Below are 22074 nucleotides of genomic sequence, written 5' to 3' on the forward strand. Positions count from 1 at the left end.
TCTATTTATAATTGCCATATAGCTCATTTTAAGGAATTGTAAGAATTGGGATCGATAAGTTACAATTTTTGGTGGTAATCGCTGTGTTACATTTTTAAAATGGAACGTTTCATGGCTATACAGCAAGGGTGTTACAGAAAGTTTATGGATGTTTGGGAGTGAAGTAAAGGCTGCTTTGTTTACCTCATTGGAATGACTACGAGACAGCATTTTATGTTCCAAAAACAGACAATATTTGTTTATTGTTAGTATAAAAATTTATAAAATTACAGCAGCAAAGGCATAGCAGAAAAATATATTGTCAGTTCAGAATATGCAATGGAGAGAAGAACTTACACCCACATGCTAGCAGGGGGCTAGCATGTCCCTGCTGGCATACCCAAGTGAATTTCTCTCTGGCTCTACCTGTGATGCACGTGTTTTTTATACAGAGAAATTCTTCCTTTGTTCCAAAAAGTACATCCCCGAATTCTGGTCATGTAATTCTCTATTGGTACAAAAATGTATATCTAACTAGTCCTCCCCTCAGTCCACGCCTCTCTCACTCCCCCCCCACAAGAGGGGCCCGAGCAGTCCAGAAACAGAGGGCACTTCATGAACTCCTTATCACCTTGCTGAGACTGATTTGTGGTTTTACAACACTGTATATCTTCAGGATGGTGTCCTTGCAGACAGTCTTATGCAGAAAGTTGAAACAAAGATGCAAGGATGACCTTCCAGCAGCCCAGCTGCACCTGGTTCCCATAGGCAAATGTCCAGCATGTTTTTTTAAAAGTTCTGTCTTGGTATCAGTCGCCTACATCTTCTGCAGAGGATGTTGCTCATTATAAATGGTTTATGGCTTTCCAGGGTGCCTTGCATCTGTGAAGTCATACAGCACTGATAACAGCTCAGCAGAGCCTTAGAGAAGTATTCTCCAAGCAGGGAATGGAGACAAAAACTTTGTAGCAGAGGTCAGCTGGGTTAGCATTTCAAAGGATACATATGTTCACAGATAGCAAAGTCCAGGCTGTTCCATCTGGTTAGCTTGTAAAGGAAGGCTGTTTTAGGCTGTGGGAAAATATGTGTTAAAATGTCTGTAGTGTCCAGCATACACAAGTGAGGCCTGTATGTCCAGGTTATCCATCTCAGGAGCCATTGGTGAAATTCTGTAAGGAAGAATAACTGATTTTATTTTATAGGCTTGTAAACATATACATCCAGGGTGGGTTGGGGTGGGGGAAGGGAGTTGCATTGGAACTTGATTCAGGGTATATATGGATAGTTTCTTGTGGGTTTTATTTTATTTGAGTATTGGATGGGAGGGTGGGGGAAAATTTAATTGCATGTTAATGTCTGAAAGTTTATTGTGCTTGTCTTGCGATATTTTATATATATGAATTACTTGTTGCACAATTGTAGTTTGAAAATCTAATAAAGATATAAAAAAAATAAAATAAAATATACCAAATTGGAAGATGAGCTTGTGAAGGATCCCCTTATGTTGAATGTTTTTCCAAAATGAGTGACCATAGGATCCTTTGAGATGTGCTCTGCACAGTTTGCAGCTTATTACACTGCAAGGATGTAAGCTATTCTCTTCTTTGTGGGTTTGTGTAGGGAGTTTGATTCTTACCAGTTTTTGTTACAGATTAGGTAGATGGAAGGCCAGCACAGGTGGAGCTGGGAATATTTATTTTAGTAATTCATCTTTCCAGCTGTGGATTGTATGTTACTACCAAGGGGGTCCTTTCTGTTGTTTTCTTTTCCTTGTAGTGCAATAGCTTTTCTCTGGATGTTTTAAGGCAGTGTTTCTCGATTTCTTCAAGCCAAGTACCCCCTAACAAATATCAACAGAGTACTCCTGCCCAGGCTCTGCCCCCTGACCTCACCCCCATAATAATAGTACTAATTGTAATGCAATTCCATCCATCCATTTTTCATATACAGTATAATCTTACTAATACATAATGGTAACCACAAAATTATAAAAAACCCTCAAAACATACGGTACGCAGATAAAATGTTAATTATAATTTATATTCGTTTTTTGGGCTTTTTTCAAAGTGGTCAAGGCAGATGACTTTAAAATATGCAATGTCACTTCAATAACAACTATAGAAAAACAGAAAAATATAGTGCAAAATATAGACAGCAGATATAAATTCTCAAAACGAACACATTTTGATCACTAAATTGAAAATAAAATCATTTTTCTACTTTGTTGTCTGATGATTTCATGAGTCTCTGGTTGCACTTCCTTCTGACTGTACATCCAATATTTCTTTCTCCCTCCTGCATGCTTCCTCTCCTCTGGATATCATTCCCTTCCCCAACCAACATCTCTCTCTCTGTCCCTCCATGAGTCCAAAATTTTTCCCTCTTTCATTCCCCGGATCATGTGCAGCCTTTTTTTTACCACTACCCACCAGCTCCATTCCCATTTCTCCTTCTATCACTAGGTCCAACATTGCTCCCCCTTGCATATCCTTCAATCTGTCCCTCTGTTCCCTCTCCACCACCATATCCAACATTTCTCTGTTTCACCCCTTTCTACCTCTTTGTTTACTCCTGGCAGAATTCTGTGCATCTCTCCATCACTTCATTCTTCTCCTGGATCCAACATCTCCCTCCTTCTCCCCTTCCACTTTCTCTGTATCTCTTTCTCCCTCCCTCTCATCTACCCCCATGTCCAATACCTCTCTCTCCCTTCCTTGTGCACTGACAAATCTCTCTATCCCCCCTCCATGCACCATCTTCCTTTCCTCTCCTCCATTATTTGCAATTTCATCTTCTCCCCTCACCACACATGTCTTCATCTACTCCCTCATCTTTCCTTCTTCTCACCCTCCCCTCCCTCTGTGCCACCAGATTTTCTTCCTCTTACCTCTTCCCTCCCCCTGTGACATCCTTCCTCTCCTTCCCTGTACTCCAAGGCTTGCTTCTTCGGGTTGTGGTATCGGCAGTGACTCTCAAGTGCTGCATTCCGCTAACTTGGAAGTTTCCCCTCTGCCGTGGAGACTTCTGAGTCGGCGGCAGGCAGTGTGTAGGAATTGCTGCCAATACTGTGACGAGATTCGGTGCTGATTCGTTCCCCCCACCTCCGATTCGATGGTGATTTGCTTGCCTCCGATCTAAAGCAGCAGCGGCAAACAGGCTGCTCAGCAGCCTCCCCACCAGGGCCTCCCTCTGCCACATCATCAGTGATGTGACAGAGGGAAGGCCCCAGCAGGCAGGTCAGAAGCAGTCTGTTTACCTCTGCTGCTTTAGGTCGAAGTTGAAGGTGGGCTGAATCAGCATTGAATCTCGTTGCAGTATCGGCAGCAATTCCCACACACTGCCTGCCGCTGACTCGGGGGGGGGGGGGGAGTGGAGGGGAAACGAATCCATTCAATTGAATCGGGCAGCACTACCTTGTACCCCCAACAAGTGGCTTACATACCCCTAAGACTAAGCGTACTGTGTGTTGAGAAAGTGTTTTAAGGGATGAAGCAATATTTTTGGAGATTATTTTAGGGTTGTATCCTTTTTATTTGAAGGATTTAGTCATTGTTTCTAGGTGTTTATCTTTGTCTCATGGGTCAGAGCAGATATGATGATATCATGTGGCTTGGCTGTGTATAATGGATCTTTTTATATGTGAGGGGTGGAAGCTGGAGTTGTGGGCTCCCTCCAACTTTTCTGAAAACATCTGAAAACTTGGCTATTCTCAAAAATGTAATACTTCCTCCCTCTTTGGTATACTTTGTCCCTCTAAACATTCTCTATACTAAGTCCTGTAACCCTTCATTGGAGTTTCTTCTCTATACCAATTCCTGTAAACCGTGCTGAGCTCTACGATTGTGGAGAGGATGCGGTATTCAAACTTAAGGTTTAGTTTTAGTTTAGCTGCATCTGTCTGTAGGTTTCCTGTATATAGATGTTTCGTGTAACCATTGTTGATAGAGATTGTGATGTCTAGAAAATTAACTTTTTCTGGGGAATAATCAATTTTGAATTTGATTGTAGGGTGGTATGTATTGAGAGAGTTGTAGAACTGTTTGAGAGTCTCGTCTCCCTCAACCCAAATCGTAAAAATATCCTCAATATACCAGTAGTATTTCGTCCGATATGCATTTAGAAATGTCTCCTCTAGTTCTGCCATGAAGAGATTTGCATATTGTGGTGCCATCTTGATGCCCATATCAGTACCCTTGATTTGCAGATAGATGTCATTGTTAAAGCAGAAATAGTTGTGAGTTAGGATGAATTTGATTAATGCTGTAATATGTTCCAGAGAGTGTTGGTGGTCCAGGGTAGATGTTTTTAGGAATTTTTCACAGGCAGCAATGCTATCTGTAAGGGGAATGTTGCTATATAGCAATTCTGCATCCATTGTGACTAAAACTGTGGTATCTTGTATGAAGCTCTTTGTCCTTTGCACAAAGAGTTTAAGAATCCCCTCTATAAATCCAGATATTTCTTGTGTAAGTGTGTCAGTACCACACCTATGATTGGTCTGCCTGGGTTGCCAGGTTTATGGATTTTTGGCAGCATGTAGAATGTGCTCACAGAAGGATGGTTAGGTATGAGTTTCTTTAAATGGGGCTGAACTTGCTTAGAAAGTGTTTTGATGAGGGTTTTTTTTTAAGCTGTTTAGTGAGTCAGTTTCTTATAGTATGCATTCTATGAGAGTTGTCTATGTCCTTCTCCAATGTAATTTTGTGGGTACATAATTACTACAGCACCTCCTTTTGTAAGCTTTTTATGGCAGCTCATTCTGGTGGAGAAAGGTTGTACAGAATTTTCTTTTGTTTGCTGGAAAGTTGTGATTTTACTTCATATCTGAAACTTTCTATGTAGTTATCTAGTTTTGTGTTTTGTTTATCCTCTGAGGTAAAATATGTATTCTTTTGTTTAAAATTGTATTCCAGTCTTGGGAGTCTATAGACTTTTGGGAGACTATGGACTTTTCCTCCAGGAATTTGTCCAAACCTTTCTTAAAACCACCAACTCTATCCGGTTGTGGTAAAAGCGGATAGCATAGCTGGTTTTAAGAAAGGTTTGGATAAATTCCTGGAGAAAAGGTCCATAGTCTGTTGTTATTAAGACATGGAGGAAGCCTCTGCTTGCTCTGGATTGGTGGCATGGAATGTTGCTACTCTTTCAGTTTTGGCCAGATACTATTGACCTGGAATGGCCACCGTGAAAACTGTCTACTGAGATTGATGGACCATTGGTCTGACCCAGTAAGGCTATTCTTATGTTCTTATTGTGGAAATGTAGTTTTAAGTGGAGTTTCTCAAAGAATTCTTCAAGATCTGAGTATAGTTGGATTTTATCTGTTTTGCTGGTAGGGCAGAAAGAGAGTCCTTTCAACAGTACCGAGGTTTCCTGTTGTGATAATTGGTATTTGGAGAGGTTTACAATCTCCATTTGATTTGCGCTTCTATCGGTGTGGACAGTGGGAGTTTGCCTATTTGGAGACTTTTGGTTTTCCTGGTCACTTTGTCTGTTTGAATTTTGATGTTCACATTTCTTAGGTGGGTTGGAATGTATGTCTAAGTGGTTCCTTTATGCTCCTTTACATTATCCAGATGCTAGAAAATTTCCCTCCTAATTTAACTTGATAAGTTTGAGATCTCAAAAAATCTTCAAGCCACTGAAAAACCTTTCCCGAACAGCCTATAGAATTCAAACAGAATAATGTTTCATGGTCCACCAGATCGAATGTGCTACCTCAGAGGATAACCACACTACCTTATCATCTAAGATTAGAAAACAGTTACAGTAGAGTCTCGGTTAACCGGGTCTTAGCTAACTAGGACTCTCGCACAACTGGCAAAAAGATCGCTGGTGAAACAAAACAAAACAAAAAAAGTACCCCGAAGTACCAGTGGCAGCATCCTGAGCCATAAATCCTTCCTCCCAAGCTCTACTATCTGGTAAAGTCTTCGGGCGACGGTCCATTACCGAATTCATGAGGTCATCCAGACTCTTGCTAAACAACTGCTCCTTAAAAGGCAGCTGCGCCAGAGTTGCTTTGGAGGTGGGCCAATATAGAATACGCTGACACCATTGCCAGCACTTTCAATAGGTCATATAAGCCATCTGCCATGTAGTCCATCTCAGCCAACAGAAGCTGATGAAAAAACAGGCACGTACCACAAAGGACATAGTCACAGTAGCTTTAATGCCTAAATTAGCCAATTCAAAACTTTCCGGAGAACAAATCCACCTGGCTATCTTGCATAGCTTTCAACACAATTCTCCCATCACTAGGGAGAGAAGTGCGCCTGGTCACCTGAGCCTCCAGGGAATCCACTTTGGGCTGCTGCTGACACTCCTGCGCCAGAGGATACAAGCTGGACATAGCCCTAGCATTCCGTAAAGGACCCTCCTGAGAGTCAAACTGCTCCGTAACTATGAACTCATATCTGGATGCCAGGAAAGGTCGTAGATTGTGAACAAACACTGCAGAGCCAGGGAGAAGTTGTTGCAGAAATGGAAGGAGCAGGCTGTGTATCAAAGCTCAACTCCTGTAAAGATGAAGCAATCAGATCTGGCAGTGCCTCAAACTTAAACAAGCGCCTGACAGTTGGATCATCTCTAGGATCTGGAGCCCAAAAGGGATCCACGGATCCAGCACCCAAGTCCAGATCCCCAAATCTGGGAAGTGCAGCACTGTCCAACAAAGGATCAGGGAGGTTCTGATCAGCCGTGGGAACCCCTGAAACAGTCGGGGAAGGAGGAACAGATGGCGGAGGCGCAGAAATCCCCAAGGACACTCTACCGCTGAGATACATAGCAGGGGAAACACAAGAACACCCAGCAGACGGACCCCTGGATTGAAATTTGGACCACAAAAATCTCATGAATTCTGAGAAGGTATCTGGACCCTGGGACATAGTCACCCTTAGATGACTTAGACTTGCATGTCTTAGGCTGCGGAGGGTCCGTCTCGCGGCTGACAGGCAAAACCGCAGAACCAGGCCCAGAAAGCAAAGGTGGCCACCCCAATGGGCTAGCTGAGCATGTAATCACCTGTTTCTGTGAAGGGGAGGCTGAACCAGTAGTTACCACTCCCACTAATCACGGCACATGGTGCAAAAACGCTCTAAAGATGGCAATTTTGCACAAATTTGGTATGAATCCATACTAGAAGACCCTAAAGGGATCAATTCCAGCAGTTTTCCTGGCAAAAATCCAAATTGAAAGAAGCAGGAAGAAGTTGAAAACCAGATCGTTGAAAATCCAAGATGGCCACCGGACCTGAATTTGTGCCAGAAGTGCGCTAAAAACGGCACTACCCGAAATTAAAAAATTACAAAAATTGCATTTTTCAGGTGGGAAAACACAGAGGAACACTAGAAAACCTTCAAAACTCCTCAAAATTAACTTTTGAAAATCGTCATTTGAGTGTACTCACTGTACCAGAGAGACAGCTGCTGCATCTGCTTCCAGCCTTTTCAATGGCCGGTTCAGAATTCACTGCCACACTGCTAGAAATACATCCTCCAAGCTGATCTTCGGGCTGCCAGTCAGACTCCATTGTCTGACTATATTTCGACTCTTGTGGACCACCAGATGTGCACCTGGATGGATGGAGGTGCAAAAACGCAACCAGCACACTGTGGAACACTACTGAGCCCCCTAAGCGCACTACAGTCTGCGCTCGATTCCTCCCCCCCTCCGCTTAACAGGGAGTGAGACTAGGTCAGAGACGGCCTTGAGCTCCAAGGAAGACTAAGTATACTTGCTAATTGGTACCCCAAAGGGATCGGTATGTCAGCTACAGACTGAAGTTTGTGACTTCTCAAGCAGGCAGAGCTTCAAATTCATTTCAAATGCAAAAATACACGCCAAAGGGACGAAACTACGTCAAATTAAAAATAAATATATGGGCAGAATCCACACAGCTGCAGTCATGCGTGCAGAAAGACTGCAAGAGAGCGCTAAACTAGAGGCAGAGACCCAGCTAGGCAGAAGGGATCTTATCCAGCTGGACCAGAAGGGGAGGTGCTGACAAGCTATAATCATGTGTCTTGCACTCCTGTTATTCATCATTCATTCCTTTTTGGATTTTAAATTCTTTTTTTTATTGTTGTTGTTGCAATACATTTTTATTGAATTATGATATAACAAAGCATTGATGAAATCAGAATATCCAGTTAAATATAAATACAAACACAAACATTAAATTCTTTTTTTTATTGTTGTTGTTGCAATACATTTTAATTGAATTATGATACAACAAAGCATTGATGAAATCAGAATATCCAGTTAAATATAAATACAAACACAAACATATAGTCACGTATATACATTTATATAAATTTGAATATGCTCCACATTACAATTTTTTATAACAGCCATGGAACTGTAATTGCATTTCTTTACTCAAGATTTAAAGTGAGTGCATATGATCAAACAAATAATCAGATTTAAAAAAAACCAAATCCTGCGGGTGAAAACTGCTCAGTATGAGAGGTTTATGGGTATTGCATTATCTTCAAGGTTCTGGTTATTTTTACAACATATTTTATTGAGACTCTATAAAGAAACAAAAACATGTGTCAACATTTTCAAATTATAGTAACAGAAAAATACAGCGGAGAGTGTGGCGCAGTGGTTAAAGCTACAGCCTCAGCACCCTGGGGTTGTAGGTTCAAACCCACGCTGCTCCTTTTGACTCTGGACAAGTCACTTAATCCCCCCATTGCCCCAGGTACATTAGATAGATTGTGAGCCTGCCAGGACAGAGAGGGAAAAATGCTTGAGTACCTGAATAAATTCATGTAAACTGTTCTGAGCTCTCCTGGGAGAACGGTATAGAAAACTGAATAAATAAAAATAATAAAAAAATAAATACAGCAAGACAAAACAGTTTATATTTTTTGCCCCCCTCCCTCCCTTCTCCTCTAAAGGCCAAGTGTATTCTCGCTTGCTGTGATAGAAATACTAGACTATAGATTAATGTTACAACTTTAGTAATCTGCTTTGGGCAGTCGGTGTTGGTGAGTTCCAAAACGGCTCCCAACTAGACTGTAACTGTCTGCCACCAGGAGTGTCTAAGCTAGGTATTCTCCGCCATTCTATCTGTAATTGTTGTATAAGAAGCGCCCTACATTGCGCCAAAGTAGGAGTCTCTGGGATTAGCCATTGCAGTAGTATAGGGCTCCTTTTACTAAGGTGCACTAGTGGTTTTAGCGTGCGCTTAGTGCGCGCTACAATGCCGTACGTGCTAAACGCTAACACCTCCATAGAGCTTGCATTAGTATTTTTCATTTAGCGCTTGGTTTGCGCATGCTAATCTTTAGCGCGTGCTAAAGACGCTAGCACACCTTAGTAAAAGGAGCCCATAGCTTTAACACCCAGGAGAAAAGCTATTTTAGGAAAGGCTTCAAGGGTCTGTTAAATAGTATCAAGATTTTTGCTTTCGAGTCATGCTATCCATGATTTTCCAACACTGGTTACATTTAAGGAAGTGACGATTTCATTTGTAAAAACACTTAAAACTTTAGGAGTATATTTGGATACTTCTTTGAAGATGAAAGAGCATGTTTTTTATATTGCTAAAAAAAATCTTTTTTAAACTGAGACTTTTGGGCCCTTTGAAGTCAGTGTTAATCAGTTCTAATTTTTCCACATTTTGACTATTGTAATTCTTTGCTAATGGATGTTCCTAAGAAATATTTGAGATCTTTACAGGTTGCTCAAACTCCTTGGCAAGGTTAATTACTGGAACTTTTAGATTTGAACACATCACTCCAGTTCTTAAAGAATTGCACGTTGCCAATTTAGTATTGTATTCATTATAAATTGTTGCTACTTGTTTTTAAAACATTGATTGGAAGGAAATCTCTAGCTTTGTTAGACTCCCTTTGTATTTATCGACCAACACGGAACTAAAGTGCACAAAGAACACCAGGCGTGTCACCAAGTGGTTAGAAAAGCAAAAAAAGAATACGAAGAGAGACTGGCAGAGGAAGCAACAAACTTCAAATCGTTCTTCAGATACGTCAAGGGGAAGCAGCCGGCAAGAGATGAAGTGGGACCTTTGGATGATGGAGACAGAAAGGGAGTGGTAAAAGAAGAGAAAGAGATAGCTGACAAGTTAAATGAGTTCTTCACGTCAGTCTTCACGAGGGAAGATACAACCCGAAGAGATCGTAAAAGGAGACCAAGATGAAAAGCTGGTCAATTTAGAGGTAAGCCAAGAGGATGTACTCAAGCATATAGATAGACTAAAGAGCGACAAATTGCCAGGTCCGGACGGCATTCACCCAAGGGTACTCAAGGAACTAAAAAACGAAATAGCGGAGCCACTTCGACAAATATGCAACCTATCCTTAAAAACCGGAGAGATCCCGGAGGATTGGAAAATAGCAAATGTCACGCCCATCTTCAAGAAGGGCTCAAGGGGAGACCCAGGAAACTACAGGCCGGTGAGCCTGACCTCAGTCCCAGGAAAGATGATGGAGGCACTGATTAAGGACAGCATCTGTGAACACATCGAAAACAATGGGCAGCTAAAACCGAGTCAGCATGGCTTCTGCAAGGGTAGGTCATGCCTCACAAACTTATTGCACTTCTTTGAGGGGGTAAACAGCCAGGTGGATAAAGGGGAATCTATAGACATCATTTACCTTGACTTCCAAAAAGCCTTCGACAAGGTACCACACGAGAGACTGCTTAAGAAGATATGGAACCACAGGGGTGCAAGGGGAGGTCCACCGATGGATCAAAAACTGGCTGGCAAACGGGAAGCAGAGGGTTGGCGTAAAGGGCCATTACTCAGACTGGAAAGGGGTCACGAGCGGAGTTCCGCAGGGGTCGGTGTTGGGACCGCTCCTGTTCAATATCTATATAAACGACCTAGAGGCGGGAACCAAGTGTGAGGTCATTAAATTTGCAGATGACTCCAAAATATACAGCAGGGTTCGAACCAGGGAAGACTGCGAAGATCTTCAAAAGGATCTAACGCAGCTGGAAAAGTGGGCCGAAAAATGGCAAATGAGCTTCAACATAGGGAAATGCAAGGTCATGCACGTGGGGAAAAAGAACCCAATGTTCACTTACAAAATGGGGGGAACACTACTGGGGGTTAGTAACCTGGAGAGAGACCTGGGAGTGATGGTTGACGCAACACTGAAGCCATCGGCACAGTGCGCCACGGCCTCAAGGAAAGCAAACAGAATGTTGGGTATCATTAAGAAGGGTATCACGACCAGGACGAGGGAAGTCATCATGCCGCTGTATCGTGCAATGGTGCGGCCGCATCTGGAGTACTGTGTCCAGTACTGGTCGCCGTACCTCAAGAAGGACATGGCAGTACTTGAGGGAGTCCAGAGAAGAGCAACTAAACTGATAAAGGGAATGGAAAATCTCCCATATACCGACAAATTGAAGCAGTTAGGACTTTTCTCCCTGGAAAAGTGGAGACTTAGAGGAGACATGATAGAAACCTTCAAGATCCTGAAGGGCATAGAAAAAGTAGACAGGGACAGATTTTTCAAATTATGGGGCAGCACAAGTACAAGGGGGCACTCGGAGAAATTGAAAGGGGACAGGTTTAGAACAAATGCTAGGAAGTTCTTTTTCACTCAGAGGGTGGTGGATACATGGAACGCGCTTCCAGAGGCTGTAGTAGACAGGAACACATTAAATGGTTTCAAAGAAGGATTGGATAGATTCCTAGAAGAAAAAGGGATTGAGGGGTATAGATAGGTATAGACCACTACTCAGGCAAAGGGGCCTGATGGGCTGCCGCGAGAGCAGACCGCTGGGCAGGATGGACCTATGGTCTGCCTCAGCGGAGGCAACTCTTATGTTCTTATGAATAGTAATGCCCTGGTAGTCCCATCTGTTCGGGTAATTCACCACAAGAAATATAGGAAATTTATTTATTTATAAAATTTATTTATTTATAGGTTTTACAATTTGTTAAACAACAATGTATTGGTAATAAACAATTAAAAAGGAAACAAAACATATGAATTATCAATTAACTAAGCTCACAGTCCACAGCCTGAGGAGAGAAAATCCTTCACCTCCAAGGGAAGTTGGTTTTCAAGAAATGTTCATTCACATTAGGAGATCATACAGTTGGATTAAATTAAATTTTCATCCTGGTTGATTAAGAAGTTCCATGGGGGAATCTGGAGCTTTACCAGCTGCTTTACCCTCAAGAAAAAAGTTCAACTGATCAGGGTCATAAAATATATATCTAGTGTTCTTATGGGTAACGCAGCATTTACAGGGGAAATGTAGAATATAGGAAATTTATATTCTATGTGCGTGGATCACAATTGTGGAACCAATTACCTAAAAGCACCTGGGAGGGCTTGGTGATGTTGACTGTTTCAAGATTTTGTTGAAAACATTTTTGTTTTGGGAGGTATATCAATGCTGATTTCCTATATATTTTTTCATTATCCCCCCCCCCTTTTTACAAAACTGTGGTGCAGTTTTTAGCGCTGGCTGTGGTGGTAACAGCTCCAGCTCTCCTAGAATTCCTATGAGCGTCAGAGCTGTTACCGTCAGCAGCTGGTGCTAAAAACCACATGGTTTTGTAAAAGGGGGGGAGGGGAATTATTTTAAAGCTTATTAAGTAATTGCTATTTTAATGTATTTGTTATAAATTATGTATGTTTGTTGGAATTCTAGAAATATTGATATAGCACAGTTACTTACCGTAACAGGTATTATCCAGGGACAGCAGGCAGATATTCTCTACATGTGGGTGACGTCATCCACGGAGCCACGTCACGGACAGCTTTTCAAGCAAACTTGATTGAAGATCTCAAAGTTTGCTAGTGCTGCCCACGCATGCGTGTGCCTTCCTGCTCCACTAGAGGGCGCATCCCCTCCTCATGGTCTTCAGTTCAGATAGCTAGCAAAGAAGCCAACCTCGGGGAGGTGGGAGGGTTGCGAGAATATCTGCCTGCTGTCCCTGGATAACAGCTGTTACGGTAAGTAACTGTGCTTTATCCCAGGACAAGCAGGCAGCATATTCTCTACATGTGGGTGACCTCCAAGCTAACCAAAAAAGGGATGGAGGGAAAGTTGGCAATTTAGGCAAACAGATTACGCAAAACCGACTGACCAAACTGGCCGTCGTGCCTGGAAAAGGCATCCAGACAGTAGTGAGAGGTGAAGGTATGAACCGAAGACCAAGTGGCAGCCTTGCAGATCTCCTCAATAGGCGTGGCTCTGAGGAAAGCGACAGATGCCGCCATCGCTCGGACTTTTTGCCCCGTGACCCGACCTTGCAGCGAGAGACCAGCCAGAGCGTAGCAGAAGGAAATACAAGCAGCCAACCAGTTGGATAAGGTGCGCTTGGAAACAGGACGGCCCAACCGATTAGGATCAAAAGAGATGAAAAGTTGGGGAGCCGTCCGATGAGACTTGGTGCGGCGCAGGTAAGGCTAACGCCCTCTTACAGTCAAGAGTGTGAAGCGCCACCTCACCAGGATGCGAGTGGGGCTTCGGAAAGAAGACCGGAAGGACAATAGACTGATTGAGGTGAAAATCTGAAACTACCTTAGGCAAGAACTTGGGATGAGTACACAGGACCACCTTGTCATAATGAAATACAGTAAAAGGTGGGTCCGCAACCAGAGCCTGCAGCTCACTGACTCTGCAGGCAGACGTGAGAGCGACCCAGTCAAAAGGACGGCGGGGGCTTGGTCACCGCAGGGGTTTGAGGTTTGGGAGGGGCCCGCTGCTGTTGGGGATGCCGAGGAGGAGAATGAGAAAACGCCGGCGTGGACTTCTGCGGGTACTGCTGGGGGAGGCAGCCGGTAGGACTTGGGCGGAGCAAAGGAGCGTTCATGTTCGGAGAGACGTTTCGTGGCAGCCTCAATGGAATCATCAAATAGCTCATTTCCCAGGCACGGAAGATTACCCAACCAGTCCTGCAGGTTGGGGTCCATGTCGACAATGTGGAGCCACACAAGGCGACTGCAAAGGCCGAGACCCTGGATGACAATTCGAACGCATCATAGGAGGCCTGAAACATATGCAGCCGAAGCTGCGATAATGTCTCCACAAGCCTGCGAAACTCTGCACGGCGTTTGGGAGGTAGTTCGTCCTCGAAGGATGGAAGGGCCTTAACACACCACTTAAGACAGGATGTAAAGGTAAAGTTATAATTCAGGACTCTGTTCGCCATCATGGAGTTCTCCCAAATTTATCCATAGTCCGGCCTTCCTGGCCCGGCGGGACAGCCACATATACCTTAGAGGGGTGAGACTTCTTGAGGGTGGACTCAACCACTAAAGACTGGTGGGAAAGTTGAGCCTTCTCAAAACCCTTGCAGGGTACCGAGACTCCATTTTGGATGGAATATCCGGGATCGCATAAGGAGTCTCCAAATTGCGAAAGAAGGTCTATTGCAACACCGGATTTAAGGGAAGCCGCAGGGACTCCCGAGGAGGGTAGGGAAGTTCCAACTCCACCAAATACTCCTTGGAGTACTTGGAATCCGACTGGAGGTCCAAGTTCAACGCTTTCCCCATGTTTAGAACAAATCTAGTAAAAGAAGAGGGTCGGCTCTCAGAAGTCCCCTCTTGAGAAGTGGTCGAACGAGACCGTAAGGCAGCGGAAAAGAAAGCCTCCCTGGAATACTGCGTCGGGATGGCCGAGGAAGCCCCACATGGACGCCGAGGAAGCCCCGCTAAAAGAGTGGGGGGAGTCGATGAAAATCTGCGCTTGGAAGTCCCCGGAGGGGAGGACCCCGGGGTCCGAGCCACCGAGGTCTGACGATGCCTCCCCGGAGAACCACATCCCGAAGACAAGCCTCGGGAAAAAGAGGTAGGGTCCCCCGAGGCCGAAGCCTCGTGAAGCGGAGTCCTCGACCGGACAGGCGACCGTAGCAGACTCGGGTCGGACAAAGTAAGGTCCGTGGGTTTAACTGACCCGGTAATGCGAGGACCTGGAGACCTACCCAGCCTCGAGGGGGGAGTCCCAGGGACGCTTCGCAAGGCGCCTCAACCGGTGCCTCGACCGTGGCCGGCTCGAGAGAGAAGTGTGTCTTGATGGAAGAGGTGAGGAATCCGATGAAGACAGGTACCAAGACTGACGCACCTTGCCCCCAGGAACCTCGACGCGACGCTCAGGCTGGTCCACAGCGCACGAGGTCGAGGCAGGCGCAAGCTGAGCCAACGCCGAGAAGAGCTCCGAGGAGATGATGGCCTTCAGACCTCTTCAAACATCGGCACCGTGACCATAGAAGGCCGAGTAGGTGCAGCAGTGCGTTCCACCGAGGCGACCTCGAAGAAGAGTATTCCTGTATGGTGGAAGCACGCTTGGAGGATTTGGAGGGTGGTCTCGTCGAGACCGGCGGGACTACACTCAATGCCTGGATGGCCAGAGACTCCGAGGAAGGCTTCTTTGGTGGCTGAACTGAACCTGAAGGAGGAAGAGGAGACTTACCCGGAGCTGAGGTCTTCGAGGCCGAGACCGTCGAGGCCCTCGAGGTCGAGGGAGACTTGCCCGGGGCCAAGGTCTTTGAGGCCAACGTTGAGACCGAGACCAAGGTCGAGGACGAGACTGGGGTCGAAGCAAGAGCAGCCTCCATGGCTAAGAGCTCTGCAATCCTGGCCCTACGATGGCGAAGAGCCCGAGGCTGGAGAGAACACAACGAGGACAGGAGTCCGTATGATGATCCGTACCCAGACAAAGAATACCCCAGAGGTGTGAGTCAGTGATGGAAATAACCCGATCGCACTGGGAGCACTTCTTAAACCCGGTAAGAGGCTGGGACATAAGAGTGGTAGACGGCTGCGGCCACGGCGAACCGGGAGCCCCTGGTCGCTTAGAAATAACAAAAAAACCACACAAACGAAGCAGAAATCAAAACACAAACCGCACAGCGACTCCCGAAATAAAATAAAGAAGCCGCGTGCTAGAAAGGCACTTAGAGAACGCAGAGAAGAGAGACAGGGCTTTCTGGCTCCGCAGAAAACTAAGGATTGAAGACCACAAGGAGGGGATGCGTCCTCTAGTGGAGCAGGAAGGCACACGCATGCGTGGGCAGCACTAGCAAACTTTGAGATCTTCAATCAAGTTTGCTTGAAAAGCTGTCCGTGATGGGGCTCCGTTGGTGACGTCACCCTCATGTAGAGAATATGCTGCCTGCTTGTCCTGGGATAAAATATAATTTTTAAAAAACAAATATTTTTTAATAGTAAAAAATCATCGAAGCAAAAAAATAATCTATGCTGTTTGAGTATAATAATACAATATAATACAATTTTGAATAAAGTTTGCACTTAGAAATTATAATGAATAGTTTTTAATTAAAGTGTTCCATATTTCCTCCATTTTTAATGTTAAATGACATATTCAACTATTCCATACTTGTTATCATTCATTCTGCTGATAAACAGACTGAACTAATACTTGGTACCTGGGTTGGTCACTACTGGGCTCAGTGGGGTACTAAGAGGGGAGAGGTGAACCACCCCGGGCGCCGTCTTGGTGGGGGCGCCAGCACTAGAGAATGACATGGGAACAAATATTTCCTTGTCCCCGTGGGAACTCATTTTCCCATCCCAGAGAGTTCTTTTCCTATCCCTTCCCCATTCCTGCAAGCTCTGTCCTCATCTGCACAAGCCTCAAACACTTTGTGTGGTTAAGGCAAAGCTTCACAACTCGCAGAGTTCCTGCGGGGAAGGAGAAAAATTTGTCCCCGTGCCATTCTCTAGCCGGCACCTCTCCACCCCCACGCCATGCTCGTACCCTCCCTTCCCTACCCCCCATACTTCTTTAAAATCTTTGCCAGCGCGAGCAACTACTTTAACCTGTTGCTCACACAGGCCTGGCTCACTGTGACACTTTTGTGATACAGGCCTGGCCCTGTGACACTTTTGTGTCACAGAGCCAGAAAGTGATGTCAGAGGGAAAGCCAGCGCGAGCAGCAGGCGAATAATCTGCTTGTGCTGGCGAAGGTTTTGAGGTACGGGGTTGGGAAGGGACGGCGCGAATCTGGTGTGGAAGGGCGAAGAGGAGGGCACAGGAGGTGCCTCTCACCCATGCTATGCCACTTATTGGGCTTGATGAACCTTTGGTCTTTCCCAGTATGGCAATTCTTAAGTTCTTATGTTAAATTGTCACATTTCATTCTTCTAATAAACACTGTAAAGAGACGGAACTAACAAATTATTTTCATTGGATAGTCTCTTTATTGGTTCAGTATAGAAAATCTTTTAATAAACTAAACCTACCCAGTGCTGTCCAGCAAGGTCAGGAGAACTTCAGGGAGGTGGCGTTTTGAGCAGTGATTTACTTTTGGTGGTGGCTGCTTATTTATTTTATTTAAGTATTTATATACCGCTTATAGCCTAAGTGGTTTACATTCAGGTACTCAAGTATTTTTCCCTGTCTATCCTGGTGGGCTCACACTCTTTCTAATGTACCTGGGGCAATGGGGGATTAAGTGACTTGCCCAGGGTCACAAGGAGCAGATTGTTGTACTACTGCAACTACTTATTTCTATAGCGCTGCTAGACTTACGCAGCACTATACATTAAAACATTCAAGAGACAGTCCCTGCTCAATAGAGCTTACAATCTAATCAAACAAACAGGCATGGCTGCTTTACAAGCGAGTGGATGTTAGAGTTAAAAGCAACCTTGAAAAAGTAGGCTTTTGGCCTGAATTTGAATACTGTCAGGATGGAGCTTGACGTACTGACTCAGGCAGTCTGTTCCAGGTATATAGTGCAGCAAGCGAGAAGGAACTTAGTCTGGAGTTGGCAGTAAAGGAGAAGGGTACAGATAAGAGACTTACTGGATGAATGAAGCTCCTGGGTAGGTTTATAGGGGCAGATTGGATGGGCCATTTGGCCTTTATCTGTCGCCATATTTCTTTGTTTCTATATAGTGGATACTGCGGATGTGCAGACCGGATGGGCCATTTTGCTTTTATCTGCCATCATATTTTTATGTTTCTATAAGAGTGGAGAGCCATTGAGGAACTGCAGAATGAATGACAACAATTTTTGCCCATTGGCACAGTCTGGCAGAAAAGGATTATTATTAGTCGATTCGTTGGCATCCATTTTAAACTGAATTAATAATAATGTGGATCTGAAAAAGAAAACAAGTTGTAATTTGTGATCTGCATGCAACAAAATTATCACCTCAATTTCTAGTTAGGAATAATCATTAATTAAGAACACTATAATTGTACCCAAAGCTTGAGTAAAAATAAACAGGGAAAAACAGTGTGAAAAGTGACATAATTGTAAGTTGAAACGTAGGCCGTTGCCATGGTGACATCTCCCAACTTTGTCCCCCTTTTTCGGGCATTGTTAACCTGCGTTGAAAAATGAAGCCCACTTTTCTAGGGGGTTTGAAATATGCTCTTTCTAATGAGACTGATTTGAAAGAGTTTCTGAAAGGTATTTTTCTGTAAAAGCAGGCTGAAAATACCCTGTTTTTGGCCTTTTTACACAAATTAGCAACTTTACACTTAATTTGTAAACTAATGGAAAGAGCTTGGAGGTTGAAATTGTACTTTTGAAAACAACGTTGTACTGAGACATTATGCGCCAAATTTCGCATTTATTACTCAATTATTGTGGGAGCTAAGTAATGTCAAACTTTGACTTTTTTTGGAGCACTAATTTTTTCGGCCAAGTTTACTGTAATTCAGCCATTCACTCAGTGCTCAACAAAAATTATTATTGGTAGCACTGAATAGAGCTCCAAAAGTTGTGCAAGGTAGCTAAGTTTCAGTTTTTTTGGAAACATAGCTCGTGAGATATTGTGTCTCAAAGTTGTCAGAATGTCACTCTCGTACTGTATGTCATTGCAGTATGGGGTCAAACAAATGGCTATATCTCCACGAATATTCCACAGGCGAAACTAAAACTTTACCAAAGTTCGTTTGATACATGTGGGACTTTGTGCATAAAGTTTTATCAAAATCCGTGATGGTCATGCAGGGAGCCCTTGATCACTTGACAATGGAATAACCCGAGTGAGCTTTGACGGAAAATCCGGTAGATGGAACCTAAGCACACTACCGGGCAGAGTTCTGGGTTTTAGGCCCAGAAATACCTAAGAAAATGGACAATTTAAATTAAATCATTAATTTATAGAGCGTGTATGGTTGGGCAGACTGGAAGGACTATTCAGGTCATTTACTATGTAAGACCTGTGAGATGCAAGTTGCTGTAGGGTAATTCCATATCAAATGGTCCAATTTCAAGGAGGGTCCCCACTTGACAACTTCTGCAGATTAAAAGAAGTGGCCCAAATTAAAGGAGCCCTTAACGCTGGATCTAGTTGAGATCAGCAAAATCTGGATATCTTCATTAGAGGTCCCAGTGTAGTCACAGAAAAAATTACAGCAAATTTCTGAGATGGTCCACTTGGCCTGGAATGACCCAGTACTCTAGGTGAAAGGTGATAAGGGTTTTGGTAGTGTGTTCAGAGAAGGATTGGATTTTGGCGATATTATATAAAAAGAAATAACAGGTTTTGGCAGTCTGTTGGATTTGTGCAGAGAAAGGAGTCAAAGATGAACAGTAGTTGGTGGACTGATTGGGAAACCTTGTATGCTTAAGCATCTACCTTGGTGCAGATCCAAAGAGGAAGTAACAAAATATGACCGGAATAAGGTACAGCATCCTGTGCAGTCAAATTTCTGTAGTTGGCAATATATATTTCACACTCTGTCCCAGAATAACCGACTGTTTTAATTTTACCATTATACCAGACGAGCAATCCATCTTCGTGAGGCTCCCTCCACAGGGCCTGCTCTGCTGCAATCGGGTGGAAAACGAGTTGTCCCAGAATGCACAGCGGTATGGACTTACTTCCGGCATCAGGACGTAACATTCATACTCTATGGCAGTAGGAGGGAAAGGTTCCCATATGCTGAGCAGTAAAAAAAGGAATAAAAAAGAAACAGGAAGAGAGGTGGGTCATTGATTTCACTTGGTCCAATCAGAAGTGAATAAGGAGAACGTTCGCGTGAGCATCAAATGAAGCAGGCGGCGAGGAGGGAAGCTTCAGGACTCCACCCACGACTCTCTCCAGATAGAAGCGCGAGTCGGTATGAGGCTGAAGACTGGCAGACGGAATCGGTATAGTGTCTGGGAATGCGAGTGATCCAGTGCGGTGCGGAGCGATGCACGGAGGAGACATCGGCTGGATAGGGCAAGAGAGAAAAAGAGGGAGAGACAGACGACTAGCGAGACATACGAGTGCGCGTGCGCCGTAGCCCGCACGACCTCTGCCCGAGGGAGAGCGCGACACACTGGCAGCTCGAGGGAGGGAGGGAGACAGCGCGTCGCCGAGCTGAGGGGGGCGCCGGCAACAGCACAGCTCAACGCCGCCACTCTCTGGACGTTGGGAAGCGGCGGACCCTACATCGGCTCTCTCAATGGGGTAAGAGGTGAGTTACGCGGCAGCCGCGCCCTCAACCCGCTCTAGGAAAGCGAGGGTCAGCTTCAGGGCCCAGCCCCCTTCCGCTCTTGCCTGCATGGACACAAGGTGAGCCTGGAGGAAGCTGTCCACGCTGCCGAGCTCCTGTCTTGGATCTCATTTGCTATTCCGATTGCAGTGAGTGGGAAGCGGCGGCTGATGCCAGGGTTTAACCCCCTCCCCCTTCTCCCTTCCTCCTCCCTGTAACCTCCAAAAGGGGAATTTTCCAGCTGGTAATTTCTGCTGCGTCAACACCCAGCTCGCTGGGAGACAAGGGGGCATTCGGAGCTCTGCACTCCGGCCAGTGGTGGCAGAGCAAAAGCAGCATCCCTGCAACTTGCACCAGCACTTTTCCGAGAGTGCTTCGCTGAGGGTAATGAGATGAGGTAACAACAAACCGTGTGTTTGTATGTGTGTGAAGCCGGGCCTGTTTTGGGTTAGTGTCTCCCCGAAAGCCAGGCGCTTCGCCCGGTCTTGCCTCCATTTTAATTACAGGCTACGGTGGGTGAGGGTTGGAGGCGAACCCTTTAAAAAGTGTACAAATGCTGCTATTATTAGATGGAGCTGGTACTTGTACTTTTTGCACGGTGACCAATAGTCTCAGGCTTTTATGAAAGAAGGTAGATTTTCTCGATTTACAGGGGTGAAATGTGTCAGAGGAAGTCTTTCTGTATGTTAGAAGCTTGTGTTAAAGGGTTGTCCTTAAAGAATGATAATCCAAACTAATACTAGTACTTGATAGATTTCTAATTTACGAATAAGGAAGGGACAGCGCATAATTTCACTAATTCTGCCTAGGATTGCATAGCTGAAGTTCTTGATGAAAAGAGGCAAAGTTTGTTTAATCAGTTATTTATAGTATACTGTAGCTTGTAAACAATTAGCGCAAATTCAGATGTGTATTACTTGTTTCTTACTACTTAAAATCAATCTACTCTGAATAATTTTATGTGTATTGTCTTATGTAGTGATAAAGGACTTATTAAAACACTTATGTAAAAACAATTGTTACCTTTAATGAAAAGCTCTCTGATATAGATTTAACTCAACATGCAACTAGATTATCAATGACTTAAAAAGATGAGTTTGAGCTATATTGACATTTATCAAAGTATTTTCTGAACTATACATTCTGGCTGATCTGTTGACATCTTGTCCTCGCAACTTCTTCATTGTGTGTTAAAAAGATGAAATCCTTGTTTATTAATAACTTTTAATAGTACCTTTTTGTAGGTAGCTGAGAAGCTAAACTAATGTGCATTTGCTATTTTTTCAGTTTAATAACATTCTGATTGCCAAATACCAGTTTTGGTAGGTTTCCTGTACACTTTCTAGTACAAACTTGTTTGTATTCAGATGTTAAAATAGAAATATTTTGGATCTACAAAAGTAAATAAGTTTCAAATAAGGAACACATTACAATTTAAATATTTCATTATTTTGCTTATAATATTGCAGTCTGTTTGGGGGTCATTTACTTAGATGCAGATGCAGAGAGCTACGGCGTTCCTCAAGGCTCTGTCCTCTTTCAACCAACTTTTCAGTATTTTATCCCCACTACTGACCTTAGCTCAATCAATAGGATTCACAACTTTTGCCTATGCCGACGACATCCAATTTTTTTACTCCTTCAACTCCAAAAGAACTACAAGCGATAAATCTCAAACTTGACAGA

At 44.1% G+C, this 22074-nt stretch overlaps 1 protein-coding gene across 9 annotated transcripts in view; it reads left to right on the forward strand.

Annotated features, from left to right (window-relative positions):
* Window positions 1-22074, forward strand: part of ZBTB46 (zinc finger and BTB domain containing 46) — a 458767-nt gene that overhangs the window by 35182 nt on the left and 401511 nt on the right. For 5 of the 9 annotated variants that reach the window (XR_004541092.1, XM_033963290.1, XM_033963291.1 and 2 more), the window contains exon 1: window positions 19925-20370. The exons of 1 other annotated variant lie outside the window; for it this stretch is intronic. The gene's annotated coding sequence lies outside the window, so the exon portion shown is untranslated. Of the gene's footprint in view, window positions 1-19797; window positions 19893-19924; window positions 20371-20442; window positions 20786-22074 lie in introns of those variants that run through there. 3 more of the 9 variants (XM_033963288.1, XM_033963286.1, XM_033963287.1) reach the window with 3 other exon arrangements.

The sequence above is a fragment of the Geotrypetes seraphini genome, chromosome 11 (assembly GCF_902459505.1).
Source record: "Geotrypetes seraphini chromosome 11, aGeoSer1.1, whole genome shotgun sequence".
Taxonomy (NCBI): Eukaryota; Metazoa; Chordata; class Amphibia; order Gymnophiona; family Dermophiidae; genus Geotrypetes; species Geotrypetes seraphini.